The sequence below is a fragment of the Arachis hypogaea genome, chromosome 11, assembly GCF_003086295.3.
Source record: "Arachis hypogaea cultivar Tifrunner chromosome 11, arahy.Tifrunner.gnm2.J5K5, whole genome shotgun sequence".
NCBI lineage: Eukaryota > Viridiplantae > Streptophyta > Magnoliopsida > Fabales > Fabaceae > Arachis > Arachis hypogaea.
The window spans coordinates 109507799-109529162 of record NC_092046.1 but is presented as its reverse complement, the minus strand read 5'-3'; the positions used below and the strand labels follow the sequence as shown (position 1 = coordinate 109529162).

Sequence of the window (21364 nt, the reverse complement as noted above, 5' to 3'; positions counted from 1 at the left end):
CCAAACTTAGTATATGTTTCAAAATAGTGCATGCAATAAATGGACATGTTCATGAAAAGAGAAAAGAATTCATGCATCAAGTGATCATAATTTATTGAATGTAAAATGACATGAATCTTAAAGCATGGGTTGCCTCCCATGGAGCGCTCTTTTATTGTCACTAGCTTGACATTGAGGCTTTCTTTTATGGTGGTTGGTGCTTGTAGGGCCTCAATTTGTCTCCCCTGACCGTGATCCTCTTCTTTGTTCTCTGGTGTTCAATTTCAGCATGCTCTAATGATAGTATGTTGCTGACAGTGTAGTAATCCTCGGTTTGTTGATTTGCCCCCAGCTGTTGATATATCAGTTGCACTTTGTCACCTTTAGAAAGCCCCTCTGTTGGAATCTTTCTATTCTTCCAGCCCCTTTTTGCTTTGTTTCTGCGCTTCATCTTTCCTTTTGTTGATCTTTCTTTTCTGGCTGTAGGCTTTCCTTGAGGACCTCTCTTCTCAGTGGCCAGTACTCTGATATCCTCTTGGGCTTTTTCATCAGTCTGCATAATCCTTAGCATTGGGATGTTGCTGTGACTTTCCTGGTCATTTTTCATATAGTCTTTCTTTTCCTTGCTAATTTGTGCCTCTGGTAAAACCTTCAGAGTAACACTCTGGTCATGCATCCTGAGAGTTAATTCCCCTTCCTCTACGTCTATGATAGCTCTAGCAGTGGCCAAGAATGGCCTTCCCAGTATAACAGAGTCACCATCATCATTGTTTGATTCTAGAACCACAAAATCAGCAGGGTATATAAAACTGTCCACCTTGACCAAAAGATTTTTAATTACACCCCTGGGGTATACCATTGACTTGTCTACCAGCTCCAGAGACATTTGTACTGGTTTGACCTCCTTTATATGCAGCTTTTTCACCAAGGAGGATGATATTAAGTTAATACTTGCTCCGAGATCACACATTGCTTTAGTGATTGTCAATTTCCCAATGGTGCAAGGCAACAGGAAGCTTCCTGGGTCCTCAAGCTTGGGAGGAAGCCCCTTTTGAATCAAGGCCTTGCATTCCTCAGCAATCATTATGGTTTCTTTCTCATCCCAGCTTCTTTTCTTGTTGATAAGATCCTTCAGAAACTTGGAATATAGAGGCATTTGCTCAAGTGCTTCAGCCAAGGGAATATTGATTTCCAGCTTCTTAAAAGTCTCAAGGAATTTGTGAAAATGCTGGTCTTTAACCTCTTTGTTGAACCTCTGAGGGTAAGGCAGTGGAGGTGTGATGCTTTTTCCTATTTGCTGCTGCCCCTGAGCTACCTCCTTTGAGCTATGTGGCTGGTTGTCCTTCTCTTTGAGTTTCTCAGTGCCTTTGGTTGGCATCACAACTTGCTTATTAGCCTCATCTGCCTTTGTTTGCTTCTCATCCTCCGTTGGTTCTTTGATGTTCTCTGCTTGCTTCTTTGTAGTGTCATTGTTGCTTATCAATGTTCTCCCACTCCTCAATTGTATTGCCTTGCATTCCTCCTTGGGATTTGGAATTGTGTCACTGGGCAGTGAGTTTGAAGGTCTCTCAACAGATACTTGCTTGGAGAGTTGCCCCATCTGTCTCTCTAGGCTCTTCATAGAAGCTTCCTGATTCTTGGCTACCATTTCTTGGTGTTTCAACATTTTGTCTATCATGGCCTCCAAGTGAGTGATTCTTTGGGCTTCAGGTGATATTTGAGGTGGGTTATGAGATGTGGGTGGTGGATGGTAGGCATTTTGGTTGGTGGGTTGGTTATTAGATTGGTATTGGTTGATGTTGGGGTAGTTGTTTTGAGGTTTTCTATAGGGGTTTTGGTTAGTCTGCTGCTGGTTGTGATTTTGATTGTTTCTTGGGTTGTGTTGGTTTGAGTTCCTCTGCCATGGTTGTTGGTTTTGGGCATGGTTATCTCCCCATCTGAGGTTTGGGTGGTTCTTCCAGGATGGATTGTATGTATCACCATACACTTCATTTGGTCCTTGGTTGTGCATATACTGTACTTGCTCTTGTTGTTGTTCTTCTTGAGTTTCTTCACTCTGTCCCCATGTGGTTGATGGTTGGCTGGTGTTAACTGCTGCAACTTGGAGACTATCAATCCTCTTGGCCATTTGCTCAAATTGTTGCTGAATTTGCTGCTGCATCATCTTATTTTGAGCCAGGATTGAATCCACTCCTTCTAGCTCCATTACTCCTTTCCTTTGTGATGGTTGGCGGCCTCTTTGATGAGCAAAGAAATATTGGTTGTTGGACACCATATCAATGAGTTCTTGAGCCTCTTCTGCAGTTTTCATGAGTTGCAAGGAACCTCCAGCTGAATGATCCAAAGCTTCCTGGGATTTCAGTGTCAAGCCTTCATAGAAGTTTTGAAGTTTCTCCCACTCATTAAACATGGCAGGGGACATTTCCTTATCAGAGCCTTGTACCTCTCCCATGCCTCATAGATAGGTTCGGCCTCCATTTGTGTAAATGTTTGAACCTCAGCCTTTAACCTTATAATCCTCTGAGGTGGATAAAATTTTGCAAGGAACTTAGTTACCAAATCATCCCAGTTGTTGATGCTATCTCTTGGAAAAGATTCTAACCATTGAGTGGCCTTGTCCCTGAGAGAAAATGGGAATAGCATCAGCTTGTAGCTGTCAGGGGGCACTCCATTAGTTTTGACAGTGTTGCATATCCTCAGGAAAGTGGATAAATGTTGGTGTGGGTCCTCAAGTGGTCCTCCACCAAAAGAGCAATTGTTCTGAATCAAAGTGATGAGTTGTGGCTTGAGTTTAAAATTGTTAGCATTGACATTTGGAGCCAAGATGCTGCTCCCACAATGTCTAGGATTTGCAAAGGTGTAGGAAGCCAAAACTCTCCTCTGGGGTGGGTTGCCATTGTTGTTGTCTTCTCCACCTGGTGGATTGGTTAAATGTTCCTCCATCTCTTGGAATTCTTCGTCTGATTCCTCTTCTCTAACAATGTTTTTCCCTCTTTCAGCTCTTCTTAACCTCCTGAGAGTTCTTTCGTCTTGTTCATGAAAATTGGGTATGGTTCTTCTTGTACCTGACATACAAGCAGATCATGAGAAATGGACATCTATGAAGAGGGCGCTCAATGGAAGAGTGATTCAAGAGGAAAGCCGGTTCAACTAAGAAGGTATGACCTCAAGCCCGTGGCTAGAGGATGGTTGGAGTTCATCCAACGCTCAGTTATTCCTACTAGCTGATGAGTATTTTGGAGGAAAAATAAATCTCTCCCAAAATACACAAATCTAACCGGCAAGTGTACCGGGTCGCATCAAGTAATAAAAACTCACGGGAGTGAGGTCGATCCCACAGGGATTGAAGGATTGAGCAATTTTAGTTTAGTGGTTGATTTAGTCAAGCGAATCAAGATTTGGTTGATGGTTTGTGACATGGAGAATTAAATTGCATTGAAGTAAAGAGAACAAGAAATAAATTGCTGAAACTTAAAGAACAAGAAATTAAATGACAGAAACTTAAAGTGCAAGAAATGTAAATTGCGGAATCTTAAAGTGCAAGGAATGTAAATTGCTTGAAATGTAAAGGGGATTGGGATGTGGATTTGCAGAAATTAAACAAGGAAAAGCTAAATTGCATCAAACAGAAGAGTAAAAGGGAATTGGGGTTGAACCGGATATGAAGCAGAAAAGTAAATGAACATAAAAAGCAGTAAATAGAGAATTGAAATGGGAATTTAGATCTCAGGACCCAGAGACTAGAAAACCAAGTCTAGATCTCAATGCCTTCCTAGATCCAACAAGAACAATTGCCAGGAAATTGTAAATTGCAAAGAGAAGAAATGAAGAGCAATTAACCGGAAATGAAATTCAATTAATAGTAAAGAAACAGAGAGATCCAAGATTGAGATTGAAACAGAATTTCTTCAATTCTCCAATCCAAGATCCAAGACAAATGTAATTAAAATTGAAAGCAATGAAAATAAAGAAAGTAAAGTTCACTCTATAACCAAAGCTCTCCAAAAACTCTTATGAAAATTCCAAAAGAAAAGCTCTCTGAAGAACTTGAATTCTATCCTATTTATACACTTTCTTCAAATGATCTTCAAGCCTTGAGTTGGGCCTTTGCTCTTGGTGGAATTGGGTTGAAAGAGGCCTTGGTTGATTGCTCTTGAAGTTTGAAGAAGAACCAAAGTGAACCAATTGAACCGGGTTTGAGGTTAGCAAAAGTTGGACCAAAAGTTTGAGCCAAAGTTAGGGGTGTAACTTTGGCTCCAACTTTTCATAGCAGCAAACACATTTTTCTGGTATGCACGTTGGTGCCAACGTTAGGGGTCTAACTTTGACCCTAACGTTGGCCTTGTCTAGTGTGCTAGTGGTGCCAACGTTAGCCTCCAAGTTAGGGGGCTAACGTTGGCGCAAACGTTGGCCACTCTCCCTTATGTTTTCATGTGCCAACGTTAGCCTCCAAGTTAGGGGGCTAACGTTGGCGCAAACGTTGGCCCCTCTCCCTTATGCTTTCATGTGCCAACGTTAGCCTCCAAGTTAGGGGGCTAACGTTGGCGCAAACGTTGGATGGCCAGGGAGGAATTCATGTGCCAACGTTAGCCTCCAAGTTAGGGGGCTAACGTTGGCGCAAACGTGGGATGGCCAGGGAGAAAATTTCAAGTTCCAACGTTAGCCTCCAAGTTAGGGGGCTAACGTTGGGGCTAACTTCTTGCTTCCTGGTTCAATTTCACTTATTCCATTGTCCTCTGTTCACTCCTAGCCATTCCTCTTTGCTTCAACCTTTCTCCAAGCTTTCTTCACCTATCATTAATCAACCAAACTCATCAAAGCTATGCTCAAAATCATGAGATATTCATTCTTTCATAATATGCAACAAATATAGCATAAAACCTCATGAAATGGCATAAATTCATATATGGTTGGTTCAATCAAGGGAAACATGAAAATCTACTCAATTAGCTTGCTTGTAGCTCAAGAAAGTGCATAATTCTAATGAAAACAAAAGAAAAAGACTAGTTAAAATAGGCTAGGATGACTTGTCATCACTAGCAACCGGTCTGAAGTTACTATAGACCGGGCTATCATGATTCATAGCATCATGATTAGAGAAGAAGTAGAAGTTCATGAGGTTATATCCCAAGAACTCTACAAGGTGGCGGACAAGTCCTCTACTATGGCAAGGTTAGCCTTCCCTCATCTCATTTGTCACCTCTGCAATTCAGCTGGAATTGACATAGAGGAAGACATCCTCATTGATGAGGACAAGCCCATCACTAAGAAAAGGATGGAGCAACTGAGAGAACCTCACCAAGAGCATGAGGAAACTCCTTATCATGAAATCCCTGAGATACCTCAAGGGATGCATTTTCCTCTACAAAACTATTGGGAGCAAATCAACACCTCCATAGGAGAATTAAGTTCCAACATGGGACAACTAAGGGTGGAGCACCAAGAGCATTCCATCCTCCTCCATGAAATTAGAGAAGACCAAAGAACCATGAGAGAGGAGCAACAAAGGCAAGGAAGAGACATTGAGGAACTCAAGCACTCCATAAGATCTTCAAGAGGAAGAACAAGCCGCCATCACTAAGGTGGACCCGTTCTTTAATTTCCTTGTTCTTTATTTTCCTGTTTTTTCGAATTTTTATGCTTATGTTATTTATGTTTGTGTCTTTATTACATGATCATTAGTGTCTAAGTTTCTATGCCTTAAAGCTATGAAAATGAATCCATCACCTTTCTTAAATGAAAAATGTTTTTAATTGAAAAAGAAAAAGAAATGCATGAATTTCAAATTTTAAAACAGTTTAATTATCTTGATGTGGTGGCAATACTATTGTTTTTCTAAATGAATGCTTGAACAGTGCATATTTTTGAATTTGATTGTTTATGAATGTTAAAATTGTTGGCTCTTGAAAGAATGATGGGAAAAGGAGAAATGTTATCTGATGATCTGAAAAATCATAAAATTGATTCTTGAAGCAAGAAAAAGCAATGAAAAGCTTGCAGAAAAAAAAGAGAGGCGAAAAAAAAAGAGAGAAAAGAAAAAGAAAGAAAAAGAAAAGCAAGCAGAAAAAGCCAATAGCCCTTTAAACCAAAAGGCAAGGGTAAAATAAAAAGGATCCAAGGCTTTGAGCATCAGTGGATAGGAGGGCCCACAGGAATAAAATCCTGGCCTAAGCGGCTAAACCAAGCTGTCCCTAACCATGTGCTTGTGGCGTGAAGGTGTCAAGTAAAAACTTGAGACTGAGTGGTTAAAGTCGAGGTCCAAATCAAAAAGAAGAATGTGCTTAAGAACCCTGGACTCCTCTAATTCGGGACTCTAGCAAAGCTGAGTCGCAATCTGAAAAGGTTCACCCAGTTATGTGTCTGTGGCATTTATGTATCCGGTGGTAATACTGGAAAACAAAGTGCTTAGGGCCACGGCCAAGACTCATAAAGTAGCTGTATTCAAGAATCAACATACTTAACTAGGAGAATCAATAACACTATCTAGATTCTGAGTTCCTATAGATGCCAATCATTCTGAACTTCAAGGAATAAAGTGAGATGCCAAAACTGTTCAGAAGCAAAAAGCTAAAAGCCCTGCTCATTTAATTAATACTAATCTTCATAGATGTTTTCGGAATTCAGTGTATATTCTCTTCTTTTTTTTCCTATTTGATTTTCAGTTGCTTGGGGATAAGCAACAATTTAAGTTTGGTGTTGTGATGAGCGGATAATTTATACGCTTTTTGGCATTGTTTTTAGTATATTTTAATTAGTTTTTATTATATTTTTATTAGTTTTTATTTAAAATTCACTTTTCTAGACTTTACTATGAGTTTGTGTATTTTTCTGTGATTTCAGGTATTTTCTGGCTGAAATTGAGGGACCTGAGAAAAAATCTGATTCAGAGGCTGAAAAAGGACTGCAGATGCTATTGGATTCTGACCTCCCTACACTCAAAGTGGATTTTCTGGAGCTACAAAAGCCCAATTGGTGCGCTCTCAATTGCGTTGGAAATTTGACATCCTGGGCTTTCCAGCAATATATAATAGTCCATACTTTGCCCGAGATTTGATGGCCCAAACAGGCATTCCAAGTCAGCTCAAGAATTCTGGCGTTTAACTCCAAAACTGGCACAAAAGCTGGAGTTAAACGCCCAAACTGGCACAAAAGTTGGCGTTTAACTCCAAGAAAAGTCTCTACACATGGAAGCTTCAATGCTCAGCCCAAGCACACACCAAGTGGGCCCGAAAGAAGATTTATGCATTAATTACTCATTTCTGTAACCCCAGGCTACTAGTTTTCTATAAATAGGACCTTTTGCTATTGTATTTTCATCATAGACTCATACTTTCATAGACCTTTTCACGTTTGGGGGCTGGCCTCACGGCCATGCCTAGACCTTGTTCTTATGTATTTTCAACGGTGGAGTTTCTACACACCATAGATTAAGGTGTGGAGCTCTGCTGTTCTTCAAGAATTAATACAAAGTACTATTGTTTTTCTATTCAACTCAAGTCTATTTCTTCTCCAAGATATTCATTCGTTCTTCAACTTGATGGATGTGATGATCCGTGACACTCATCATCATTCTCACCTATGAACATGTGCCTGACAACCACCGCTGTTCTACTAGCAATGGCTTGAATGCGTATCTCTTGGGTTTCTAATCTAAGATTGGAACCTTCGTGGTATAGGCTAGAATTATTGGCGGCCATTCCTGAGATCTGGAACGTCTAAACCTTGTCTGTGGTATTCTGAGTAGGATCTGGGAAGGGATGGCTGTGACGAGCTTCAAACTCGCGATTGTGGGGCGTGTGACAGACGCAAAAGGATCAATGGATCCTATTCCGACATGATCGAGAACCGACAGATGATTAGCCGTGCGGTGACAGTGCATTTGGAACGTTTTCACTGAGAGGATGGGAAGTAGCCATTGACAACGGTGATGCCCAACATAAAGCTTGCCATGGAAAGGAGTATGAATGATTGGAAGAAGGTAATAGGAAAGCAGAGGTTCAGGAGGAACAAAGCATCTTCATACGCTTATCTGAAATTCCAACCGAAGAATTACATAAGTATCTCTATCTTTATTTTATGTTTTATTTATCTTTTAATTATCAATTCTCCATCACCATCTGAATCCGCCTGACTGAGATTTACAAGGTGACCATAGCTTGCTTCAAACCGACAATCTCCGTGGGATCGACCCTTACTCACGTAAGGTTTATTACTTGGACGACCCAGTGCACTTGCTGGTTAGTTGTGCGGAGTTGTGATAAAGAGTTGAGATTACCATTGTGCGTACCATTATGATGGCGCCATTGATGATCACAATTTCGCATACCAATATGATTTGAAAAAGATTTGATTTTGAAAAATTATGAAAATTTGAAAAAGATTTGAATTAAAAACAAAATCTTCCCTCTTATGTCATCCTGGCGTTAAACGCCCAGAATGGCATCCATTTTGTCGTTTAACGCCCAACATGCTACCTATTTCGGAGTTAAACGCCCAGTCAGGTACCCTGGCTGGCGTTTAAACGCCAGTTTTCCTTCTTGACTGGGCGTTTTGAATGCCCAACTTTTTCCGTGTAATTCCTCTGCTGAATGTTCTGAATCGTCAATTTTCTGTGTTATTGACTTGAAAAGACACAATTTTGAATTTTTTTTTGAATTTTTAATGATGTGAAACAATAGAAATGCAACTAAGATCAAATAAACAATGCATGCAAGACACCAAACTTAGAAGTTTGTATACTAAGGACTATAACAATTTGAAAATGCATATAAGAAACAACAAAAGACACAAAATAAGAGAAATTAAAGATCAGAGCACTGAAATCATCAAGAACAACTTGAAGATTAATAAAGAACATAATGCATATATTCGAAAAATTGCAAGAAGAATAAAAACATGCAATTGACACCAAACTTAAAAATTGATACTAGACTCAAACAAGAAATATAAAATATTTTTTATTTTTATGGTTTTATAAATTTTTTTTGTGATTTTTCAAAAATTGAGTTGAAAAGAAAATAAAGGGGTTCAAAATTTTTAATAAGAGTTCTAGGAATCATTGCAATGCTAGTCTAAGACTCCGGTCCAGGAATTAGACATGGCTTACTAGCCAGCCAAGCTTTCAATGAAAGCTCCGGTCCAAAACACTAGACATGGCCAATGGCCAACCAAGCTTTAGCAGATCATTGCTCACAACAGCAAAATTGATAGAAATCAACAAGCTCTTGTGATGATAAGTTGAAACCTCGGTCCAATAAGATTAGACATGGCTTCACAGCCAACCAGACTTCAACAAATCATCATGAAACTCTAGAATTGATTCTTAAAAAGTCTGAAGAACAAAATAGAAAATTTTTTTTTGTATTTAAAAAATTTTTCGAAAATAAAAAGTAAAATTACCTAATCTAAGCAACAAGATGAACCGTCAGTTGTCCAAACTCAAACAATCCCCGGCAATGGCGCCAAAAACTTGGTGCACAATATTGTGATCATCAACAATGGCGCCAAAGACTTGGAGCTCTCAAACGTGAATCACACTTTGTCACAATTCCGCACAACTAACCAGCAAGTACACTGGGTCGTCCAAGTAATACCTTACCTGAGTAAGGGTCGATCCCACGGAGACTATCGACTTGAAGCAAGCTATGGTCATCTTGTAAATCTCAGTCAGGCAGATTCAAATGGTTATGGAGGATTGATAATTAAAAGATGAATAAAACATAAAATAAAGATAGAGATAGAGATACTTATGTAATTCATTGGTAGGAATTTCAGATAAGCGTATGAAGATGCTTTGTTCCTCCTGAACCTCTGCTTTCCTAATGCCTTCTTCCAATCATTCATACTCCCTTCCATGGCAAGCTTTATGTTGGGCATCACCGTTGTCAATGGCTACTTCCCGTCCTCTCAGTGAAAATGTTCTACGCACGCTGTCACCGCACGGCTAATCATCTGTCAGTTCTCGATCATGTTGGAATAGGATCCATTGATCCTTTTGCGTCTGTCACACGCCCAACACTCACGAGTTTGAAGGTCGTCACAGTCATTCCTTCCCAGATCCTACTCAGAATACCACAGACAAGGTTTAGACGTTCCGAATCTCAGGAATGACCGCCAATAATTCTAGCCTATACCACAAAGGTTCTAATCTTAGATTAGAAACCCAAGAGATACACATTCAAGCTTGTTTGCATGTAGAACGGAAGTGGTTGTCAGGCACACATTCATAGGTGAGAATGGTGATGAGTGTCACATAATCATCACATTCATCATGTTCTTGGGTGCGAATGAATAACTTAGAGAAGAAGTAGGCGTGAATTGAATAGAAAAACAGTAGTACTTTGCATTAATTCATGAAGAACAGCAGAGCTCCACACCTTAATCTATGGTGTGTAGAAACATCACCGTTGAAAATACATAAGAACAAGGTCTAGGCATGGCCGTGAGGCCAGCCTCCCAAAAGCGTGAAAAGTTCTATCAAAAGTATGATCAAGTGTGTAAAATACAATAGCAAAAGGTCCTATTTATAGAAAACTAGTAGCCTAGGGTTACAGAAATAGGTAATAAATGCAGAAATCTTCTTTTGGGCCCACTTGGTGTGTGCTTGGGCTGAACATTTGAAGCTTTCATGTGTAGAGACTTTTCTTGGAGTTAAACGCCAGCTTTTGTGCCAGTTTGGGCGTTTAACTCCAGCTTTTGTGCCAGTTCTGGCGTTTTGACGCCAGAATTCTTAAGCTGACTTGAAACGCCTGTTTGGGCCATCAAATCTCGGGTAAATTATGGACTATTATATATTACGGGAAAGCCCAGGATTTCTACTTTCCAACGCAATTAAGAGCGCGCCAATTAGGCTTCTGTAGCTCCAGAAAATCCACTTCGAGTGCAGGGACGTCAGAATCCAATAGCATCTGCAGTCCTTTTTCAGCCTCTGAATCAGATTTTTGACTTAGGTCCCTCAATTTCAGCCAGAAAATACCTGAAATCACAGAAAAACACATAAACTCATAGTAAAGTCCAGAAATGTGATTTTTATTTAAAAACTAATAAAAACATAATAAAAACTAACTAAAATATACTAAAAACATACTAAAAACAATGCCAAAAAGCGTATAAATTATCCGCTCATCACCTAGAAACTAATAAAAATATACTAAAAACTAACTAAAATATAGTAGAAACTACATGAAATTAACCCCAAAAAGCGTATAAAATATCCGCTCATCACAACACCAAACTTAAACTGTTGCTTGTCCCTAAGCAACTAGACAAATAAAATAGGATAAAAAGAAATCAAGAAGCAATAATATCTCAGAGTTTTTAAGTGAAGCTCAGATTCTAATTAGATGAGCGGGACTAGTAGTTTTTTGCTTCCAAACAGTTTTGGCATCTCACTTTATCCTTTGAAATTCAGAATGATTGGCATCCATAGGAACTCAAAATTCATATAGTATTATTGATTCTCCTAGGTTAGTATGTTGATTCTTGAACACAGCTACTTTATGAGTCTTGGCTGTGGCCCTAAGCACTTTGTTTTCCAGTATTACCACCGGATACATCAATGCCACAAACACATAACTGGGTGAACCTTTTCAGATTGTGACTTAGCTTTGCTAAAGTCCCCAATTAGAGGTGTCCAGAGTTCTTAAGCACACTCTTTTGCTTTGGATCATGACTTTAACCACTCAGTCTCAAGCTTTTCACTGGACTTGCATGCCACAAGCACATGGTTAGGGACAGCTTGGTTTAGCCGCTTAGGCCAGGATTTTATTCCTTTAGGCCCTCCTATCCACTGATGCCTAAAGCCTTGGATCCTTTTTTATTACCCTTGCCTTTTGGTTTTAAGGGCTATTGGCTTTTTTTTTCTGCTTGCTTTTTTTTTCGCAAGCTTTTGTATTCACTGCTTTTTCTTGCTTCAAGAATCAATTTTATGATTTTTCAGATTATCAATAACATTTCTTTTGTTCATCATTCTTTCCGGAGCCAACGATTTTAACATTCATAAAATTCAATATAAAAAACATGCACTGTTCAAGCATTCATTCAGAAGGCAAAAAGTATTGCCACCACATATAAATAATTAGAATTTTCCTTATTAAAAACTCGAAAAAATATTGCCTCCTTATTCTAAAAATTTGCTATTTTATTCATGTTTGATGATGATGAGAAAAATAAATTATAGCTTAATTGGAGATAAAATCAAAATAGAGATACTAATTACTACTACTCATATATGACTTCTAAGGTAAATTTCTAATAAGAATAATTATCACAGAGTTAAGGCTAAGATTAGATCTCAACAACCTTGAATTTGGGAGGTGGATGCCTCTTTAGTCTGTGGAGTGCTTGGCTCTTCAAGAGATAGCTTCTGGCGCTTCAGTTCCTTCAGTTCACGCCCTTGCTCTTCTTGTTCTCTAAGCAGTTTGTAGAGCATGCTGTTTTGATTTTGCTGTTCTTCCTTCATTTGATCCACAACTTCTTGCAACTTGGTGACAGATGCTTATAGGCGCTCCCAGTATTCAATTTGAGGGATTTCTGGGAGGAACTCCTGTGCTCTCCTCTTGATGGGGTCGTCTTACACTTGTTGTCCTTCCATAGACTTTTTAGTGATTGGTTGCTCAACTGGGATATACTCATCTACTCCCATTTTTACCACAGCATCTTTACATAACAGAGAGACCAAGCTTGGATAAGCCAATCTGGCATCTTTGGAGTTCTTGTTTGCAATTTTATAAAGCTCACAAGAAATCAGCTAATGAACTTCCACTTCTTTTTCCAGCATAATGCAATGAATCAGGTGTTGGTAGGATTATAGTCACATATCCATCTAAACCCAATTTGGTCCAGCATGAGAAAGCATTTCTAGCATGATCTCTTCATTCCTCTTTCAAGGTTCAGAAGAGATCCAAGTATGAATAGCTTCTTTTCCAAGATAACTACCCAATTGGATGAAGATCGAAAGCTTTCAAGTAAAATCAAGAGAAAAGATAGAAGAAGGAGAATGAAAACTAATATTGATCCATCAAATTACAACAGAACTCCCTAACCCAATGAAAGGGGTTTAGTTGTTCATAGCTCTGGAAGATGAAAACAAAGATGGAGAATACATGATGAAAGTAAAACTAGAAGTGCAGAGAAAGTAAAATACAGAGAGTAGTTCTATGCCAAAGGCTCCCTAAAGTTTCCAACCCTCAACCTAATTCAAAGCTACTCCTATATATACTACTCTTACGATCTTTTAGTTGGCTCTTCAAGTCTTGGGTATGGGCCTCTGAATCTTGAGTTTGAAGCAGTTATCCTTTTCATTGGGCTTATCTTTTCTTGCAGAGAGAAAAGGTGAAGTAGGCAGGGACATTGACTCAAGACGTTAGTGGTGTCAACGTTAAGTGAAAGTGTGGGTTCGAGAACGTTAGTGACAATCACCTTTTTCACTAACGTTCCTAACCCAAATATGATCACGTTGACTTCAACGTTAGTGGTACTAACGTGACCACTAACTTTGCCTCTTGGTCCTTCGCACACGTTATTGGGACTTACCTTTCCCAATAACGTGGAGAGTCCTCCCTTGTCCCTACGTTAGCGTCCACGTTAACTAGGTTAACGTGGCTTCTAACATAGTAATGCCAACCCTTCAAGAATGTTAGTGACACTTACCTTTGTCACTAACGTTCCAATGTGCCCCTATTTCCCACGTTAGAGTCCACGTTAACTAAGTTAATGTGGCTTCTAACGTAGTCATGCTAGCCATCTCCAACGTTAGTGACAAAGGTGAGTGTCACTAACGTTGGCTCATCATCTCTTTATCCACGTTAGCTTCCACGTTAACTAAGTTAACGTGGGAGTTAACGTTGCTCATGGTGGCTCTTGGTGGTTCACCCCAACGTTAGTGACAAAGGTAAGTGTCACTAACGTTGGCTATCAATTGCTCTCTCCACGTTAGCTTCCACGTTAACTAAGTTAACGTGGGAGTTAACGTGGCTTATGGAGGCTTGGCCAACGTTAGTGACAAAGGTGAATATCACTAACGTTGGCTTCTCTTTTGCTTCTTAACGTTAGAGTCCACGTTAACTAAGTTAACGTGGCTCTTAACGTGGCCACTTATGAGCTTGGTCCAACATTAGTGACAAAGGTAAGTGTCACTAACGTTGGCTCCATTTTCTTTCTTCCACATTAGAGTTCACGTTAAAACGTGACTCTTAACGTGGGTTATGATGGCTTCGAGGGCGTTATTGGCGATTAATTTTCTCATTAACGTTGCAAGCTAGCTCCCATTCCACGTTAGTGGTCACGTTAGTTAGACTAATATGGCTGCTAACGTGGTTCTTCCTTGCTTCTTTTGTCCTAAAATCAAGCAATAAAGTGCATCAAAGTTCTAATCCAAATCATGAGACATGCATCCTCTAATTTGTCATATAATTCATGCAAAATTCTTATGAAATCATGTAAAGTGCACAATGTATGCTTGAATCAAGATGTAAGTGAATATCTACCCAAAACTAGCTTATTTTCTAAGAAAATGCATGAAACTACCTTAAAAATAGTAAAGAAAAGGTTAGTGAAACTAGCCAAAATCCCCTGGCATCACAACACCAAACTTAAAGCTTGCTTGTCCTTAAGCAAGTACTGGAACAAGAGAATGATGAATGGAATGCAAAGAGAAAATGAGTCATTCTTGTGGAAGTCATGTCCCTGGTTTTATGGTGGTTTCATGCATAGCAACTTAGGTTCATTCCTTCACTGGCTTTCAGACCTTTATCATGTCCTAGAATACTCACTTTGCTTGCATCCCATGAGACTTTTATTCATTGATCCCTTTTGTTTCTTGTCAATTCAGGGCTTATTTGTGTTCTTAGGCTAAGTGCTCTGTAAGGGGGCAACTCTTTAAAATAAGCTTTCAGCCAACACTTCCGAACCATTTGGTTTAAGGTGCTTGGTGTTGAAACACCCCTAAGGACTTACTTCCTCAAGTCTCTCCCCCATACATACACACTACAGGCACATGGTTTGTTTATTTTCTTTCCTTGAGGTCTTGGTGTCTAGCACCTCTTTGGCTACTAAATGTTCTGTAGCAAAGATTGCTCTTGATAGTGGACTTTCAACTGATAATCCCAGGTTAGTTAACCCAAGTTACCAGGTGATAAAGCACCCCTGAGAGCTTAGTAATCCAAGCAGATCCTTGGTACAAGAACACCACAGACACATCCCTCAAAACTCAAACCCTTGGTGCCCAGCCTCTATTCTTGCTATTTTTCTTTTATTCTTCACTTTAATTGTTTCTTTTCCTTTTTCTTATTAGGATCTTGTTATTTAGCTAGTCTCATGGGGTGTGTTCAAAGCATATGATTTAGGACAGATAGTTGTCTTTCCACCTTGTTGGTGAACCAACTTAGCTAACTTATGACTACACCACAAACTTAGGGACTTACTCCATAGTATGAACTCCACTCTGGTCTTTTATAAAACAGTCATTCTCTTTTTCATTTGATTCACAAGGACAAGCATACAAGTAAGTAAGAAATGATGCAGTAATGACATTCAGACTAGCAAACACAGCCCTAATCAACGAAAAACTTAAAAGACAGAATTTGAAAGGGTTCCAACTAACGAGTAACTATTAATCAAAAGTGCATTTGGACTTCCAACTTTCAAAATTCTAAGTACATGGAATTAAGAAACAATACAACCCTCGGGTGATGGTTTCTAGTTGCCCTCTTTTTGTCATCATCCTAGTCTTTGCTACTTCACTTCCTTGGGTGAAGGTGCACCATTTTCTCATAAGATTCCTGCAAAGTTATTGGAAGTTGCTTGTTCCTAAAGCACTTGAGAAATAGTTAGCTTGCATGTATGCTTGTGACTTCTGAACTTAATTTGGTGTGTGAACACCAAACTTAGTTCTTTGCCCAGTACAAAACCTTGCATATATGCAGAGAACCTCATATCTTGTTATGAACAAAACAATTATTAACTAAAGTCTAACTACATCTAAGTGGTTTCCCTTGATTGGTTGGAGCTAGCAATGTGCTTTGGGAGTGGAGTGTGATTCTAACTAAGATCCTTTGGTGGAACACTAAACTTAGAATTACACTTTCACTCTTGGATTGTTTTGGTGTGGAACACCAAACTTAGCTCCTCGCAATACATGGGAAACAACTTGTGACCTTTATTGAAATAAAGATGAAAAAGAAACTACCTGAGGTTGGGTTGCCTCCCAACAGAGCGCTCTTTTATCGTCGCTAGCTCGATGATTCCTCAATTACTTGAGATGATACTTTACTCTGGGGTTTTCCCCCATGTTGCCCATATAATGTTTGAGTCTTTGTCCGTTCACAGTGAACGTCCTCTCTGAACCTTCATCCATGATTTCTATGTGAGCATATGGCGAGACCTTTGTGACAAGGAAGGGTCCTGACCACCTTGACTTGAGTTTGCCAGGGAACAGTCTCAATTTGGAGTTGTAAAGGAGTACTTGTTGTCCCTTTTCAAAACTCCTTGGTGCCAGATGCAGGTCATGTCTTCTCTTCGCCTTTTCTTTATAAATCTTGGTATTTTCATAGGCTTGAGATCTAAATTCCTCCATCTCTTACAGTTGCAGGATCCTCTTTGCACCAGCAGCAATGCTGTCAAAATTTAGTATCTTGAGAGCCCAAAGAGCTTTGTGTTCTAGCTCCAGTGGTAAATGACAAGCTTTTCCATACACCAGTTGATATGGGGACATTCCAAGTGGAGTTTTGAATGCTGTTCTGTATGCCCAAAGAGCATCATCCAGCTTCTTTGACCAATCCTTTCTTGATGCACCTACAGTCTTTTCTAGAAATCCTCTTTAGCTCTCTGTTGGATATCTCCGTTTGCCCACTTGTTTGGGGATGGTAAGGCGTGACCACCTTGTGTTTTATCCCATATCGTAGGAGAAGAGCTTCTAGTGGTCTGTTACAAAAATGGCTCCCTCCATCACTGATGAGTGCTCGTGGGACTCCAAATCGGCTAAAGATATTCTTCCTGAGGAAGTTCATGACCACCTTGTTATCATTCATTGGGGTTGCAATAGCCTCTACCCACTTGGAAATGTAATCCACTGCTACCAAGATGTACTTGTTTGAATATGAGGTTGGGAATGGTCCCATGAAATTGATTCCCCATACATCAAACAGTTCCAGTTCCAAGATGAAATTTTGTGGCATCTCATTTCTTTTGGGCAAGTTTCCAGATCTTTGGCATTCATTGCAGCTCTTTACTAGTTCGTTGGAATCCTTGAAAAGGGTGGGCCAAAATAATCCGCTTTGTAACACCTTTGCTGCAGTTCTGTCCCCTCCAAAGTGGCCTCTATAGCATGAGCCGTGGAAATTCCATAGGACCTCTTGTCCTTCTTCTTCTAAAACACATCTTCTAAGGATTCCATCTGAACACTTCTTGAAGAGATATGGCTCATCCCAAACAAAGTATTTTGCATCATTCATGAGCTTCCTTTTTTGATGTTTATTGATCTCTGGAGGTAAGGCCCCAGTTGCCTTGAAGTTGGCAATGTCTGCGAACCATGGTGCTTTGTGAACTGTCATCAGCTGCTCATCAGGGAAGAGCTCGTTCACACTTGTATCATGTGTTCCACTTTCCTCATGAGGGATTCTGGATAGATGATCTGCTACCTTGTTCTCTACTCCTTTCTTGTCTTTGATTTCAATATTGAATTCCTGCAACAATAAGATCCATCTTATTAGTCTTGGTTTTGATTCTTGCTTGGCAAACAAGTATTTAAGTGCTGTGTGATCTGTGAAAACAATCACTTTAGCACCGATGAAGTACGATCTAAACTTGTCAAATGCAAAAACTTTTGCTAGCAACTCCTTTTCAGTAGTGGTATAATTTCTTTGAGTATCATTGAGGACTTTGCTAGCATAGTATATCACATGGACTAAGTTATCTTTCCTCTATCCTGACACTGCCCCAACTGCAAAATCAGATGCATCACACATCAATTCAAAGGGTAAGTTCCAATCAGGTGGGGAAATGATAGGGGCAGATGACAATCTTTCTTTCAAATGCTCGAATGCTAACATACATGTTTCATCGAAGATAAATGGTGTATCTGATATAAGGAGATTGCTCAAGGGCTTAGCTATTTTTGAAAAATCTTTAATAAACCTTCTGTAAAAGCCAGCATGCCCTAAAAAACTTCTAATTGCCTTGACATCACTGGGTGGAGGAAGTTATTCAATAAGTTCCACTTTAGCCCTGTCCACTATAATGCCTTGGTTAGAAACCTTATGGCCAAGGACTATTCCTCCTGTCACCATAAAGTGACATTTCTCCCAGTTCAAGACCAGATTGGTCTCTTGGCACCTTTTCAATACTAAGGCAAGGTGACTCAGGCAGCTAGTAAAGGAATCTTCGAATACCGAGAAATCATCCATAAAAACTTCAATGAATTTCTCTATCATATCTGAGAAGATAGAAAGCATGCAGCGTTGGAAAGTCGCAGGTGCATTACATATACCAAATGGCATGCGCCTGTAGGCAAACATTCCATATGGACAAGTAAATGAAGTTTTCTCTTGGTCTCTGGGATCAACCACTGTTTGGTTATATCCTAAATAACCATCAAGAAAACAGTAATATGCGTGTCCTGCGAGTCTTTCCAACATCTGATCCATAAATGGGAGGGGGAAACGGTCCTTTCGTGTAGCCTCATTGAGTTTCCGATAGTCTATGCACATCCGCCATCCTGTGACGGTCCTTGTAGGAATTAGTTCGTTCTTCTCATTGGGAACTACAGTGATTCCTCCCTTTTTGGGCACGACATGCACGGGGATGACCCAGGGGCTGTCTGAAATCAGATAGATTACTCCTCCCTGCCATAGCTTCATAACTTCTTTCTGTACCACTTCCTTCATGATTGGGTTCAGCCTTCTTTGAGATTGAATGGATGGTTTGGCATCATCTTCCAACAGTATCTTATGTATGCATATGGCTGAACTGATTCCCTTCAAGTCAGCAAGGGTCCATCTAATGGCATCCTTATGCTTCCGCAATACTTGCAGTAGTTCATCCTCTTGATCTTGACTGAGGGATGAGTTTATGATGACCGGGTAGCTTTCATTCTTTCCTAGGTATGCATATTTGAGAGTGGGTGGCAGTGCTTTGAGCTCAAGTTTGGGTGCCTCTATCTTTTCATTCTCTTCCTCTAGTGCACCTTGTATGCGAATCTCTGTTGTTGCAACCTCTTCACTCGATGTATACTCCTTCTCTATTAACCTTTAAGGCTCTTCTTCTTCAAAACTCTCCTGCACTTCTTCTTCAAGTGAGTCCATCCTCATACATTCCCCCAATTGTTCTGGTGGGTAACTCATGGCCTTGAATACATTGAATGTCATCCTTTCATTGTGCACTCTCAGGGTGAGATCACCTTTTTGGACATCAATGACAGCTCCAGCAGTGGCCAAGAACGGCCTTCCCAGGATGATGGAAGTCTTGGCTTCCTCCAGCATGTCCAGCACTACAAAATCTGCTGGGAAGATGAAATCTCCCACTTTCACCAGCAAATCTTCTACTATGCCATGAGGGAACTTGAACGATCTGTCTGCCAGTTGTAGGGCCATCTTTGTTAGTTTAGCCTCTTCAATCTTCATTTTTCTCATCATGGCTAATGACATCAAATTTATGCTGGCTCCTAAGTCACATAGAGCCTTTTCCACTGTGATTTCCCCTATGATACAAGGGATCTGAAAGCTCCCCAGATCCTTCAATTTCTGGGGTAGTTTATGCTGAATGATAGCACTACATTCTTCGGTTAGTATCACAGTCTCGCTGTTCTTCCAGCTTCTCTTCTTAGTCATTAGCTCCTTTAAAAACTTGGCGTAGAGGGGCATTTGCTCTATTGCTTCAGCAAAAGGTATGTTGATTTATAGTTTCTTGAAGATTTCCAAAAATCTCAAGAACTGGCTGTCATCCCCCTTCTTCTTTAATTGCTGAGGGTATGGGACTCTTGGGACGTCTGGCTTCAGCACTCCTTCCCCTTTTTGTGAACTCAAAGTGGGAACTCGAGCTCCATCCTGCTCTTCTTCCTTTTCATTTGAGTCCTTTTCTTGTGGTTTCTGGGGGTTTCCTTCAGTTCTTTCCCACTCCGAAGGATGATAGCCTGACACTCCTCCCTTTGGGTTGAGTTAGTATTGCTGCGAAGGTTGTGGCTGGGAATTTGCTTGAATAGGTAGCCAATTTGTGTCTCAAGTTTCTTGATGGCAGTATCCTGATTCTGCATATTAGACATCACTTCTTCTCAGAACGCTTTACTGTCTTGAATCTCTTTGCATATACCTTCAAGTAGGTTCTCAATCCTTGAGAGTCTGTCATCAGATGATGGTGGGTTGGGGTTGGATGGATGAGAAAGGTTAGTTTGGCTTTGGTAGAAGTGTTGAAAGGGGTGGTTATGTGGATACTGATATGGTCTAGGTGTGGCATGTTGGTGAGCTAAGTTATTGGGATTTGGACGTCTTTGATCTATGCCTTGGTCTTGTTGATTTCCCCACCCAAAGTTTTGGTGGTTTCTCCATCCAGGGTTGTAGGTTTTGGAGTATGGATCATGGTTTTGCCTAGGTGAATTCCCAATGTAGTTGGCTTACTCCTGACTACCCTCTGCTTCTTCATTCACTTCTTCTTGGGTCGTTGATGAGGTGGTGATTGCTGCTACTTGGTTCCTCTCTATCTTCTTGGTGAGGTCAACCAACTGCTTGGTTATGAGCTTGTTTTGGGCCAGCAGTGCATCAACATTGTTTAGCTCCATCACCCCTCTAGTGTTCCCTCTTTCGGAGGCATAGAAGTAGTCATTCTCTGCTACAGTTTCAATGACATCTATGGCCTCCTTAACGGTCTTCTTCTTGTTCAGAGATCCCCCGGATGAGTGGTCTACTGCCTTCTTTGATTCATAGGAAAGGCCTTCATAGAAAATGTGTAGCTGCACCCATTCATTGAACATATCTGGTGGACACCTCCTTGTTAGGTCCTTAAACCTCTCCCATGCTTCATATAGAGTCTCACCATCCTGCTGCCTGAATGTTTGTACCTCAGCTCTCAGCCTGTTAATCCGTTGAGGAGGATAGAATCTTGCCAAGAATTTGTTTATCATATCTTCCCAGGTTGCTAAACTCTCCTTTGGGAAGGACTCCAGCCATTTAGATGCCTTGTCCTTGAGTGAAAAAGGGAACAGAAGTAGTCTATAGGTGTCAGGATGAATACCATTAGACTTCACAGTATCGCATATCCTCATAAATGTGGTTAGGTGATGATTGGGGTCTTCTTGGACACTCCCTCCGAATGAACAATTATTCTGAACAAGAGTGATGAGTTGTGGCTTTAGTTCAAAGTTGTTGGCATGTATGGTTAGCTTTTGGATGCTATTTCC

At 40.2% G+C, this 21364-nt stretch overlaps 1 non-coding gene across 1 annotated transcript; it reads left to right on the top strand.

Annotated features, from left to right (window-relative positions):
• Nucleotides 1–20933: 20933 nt before the first annotated feature.
• LOC112725659 (small nucleolar RNA R71) lies at nt 20934–21040 on the top strand. Its single transcript, XR_003164752.1, has one exon. It is a non-coding gene; the product is annotated as a small nucleolar RNA R71 (small nucleolar RNA).
• Nucleotides 21041–21364: the final 324 nt, after the last annotated feature.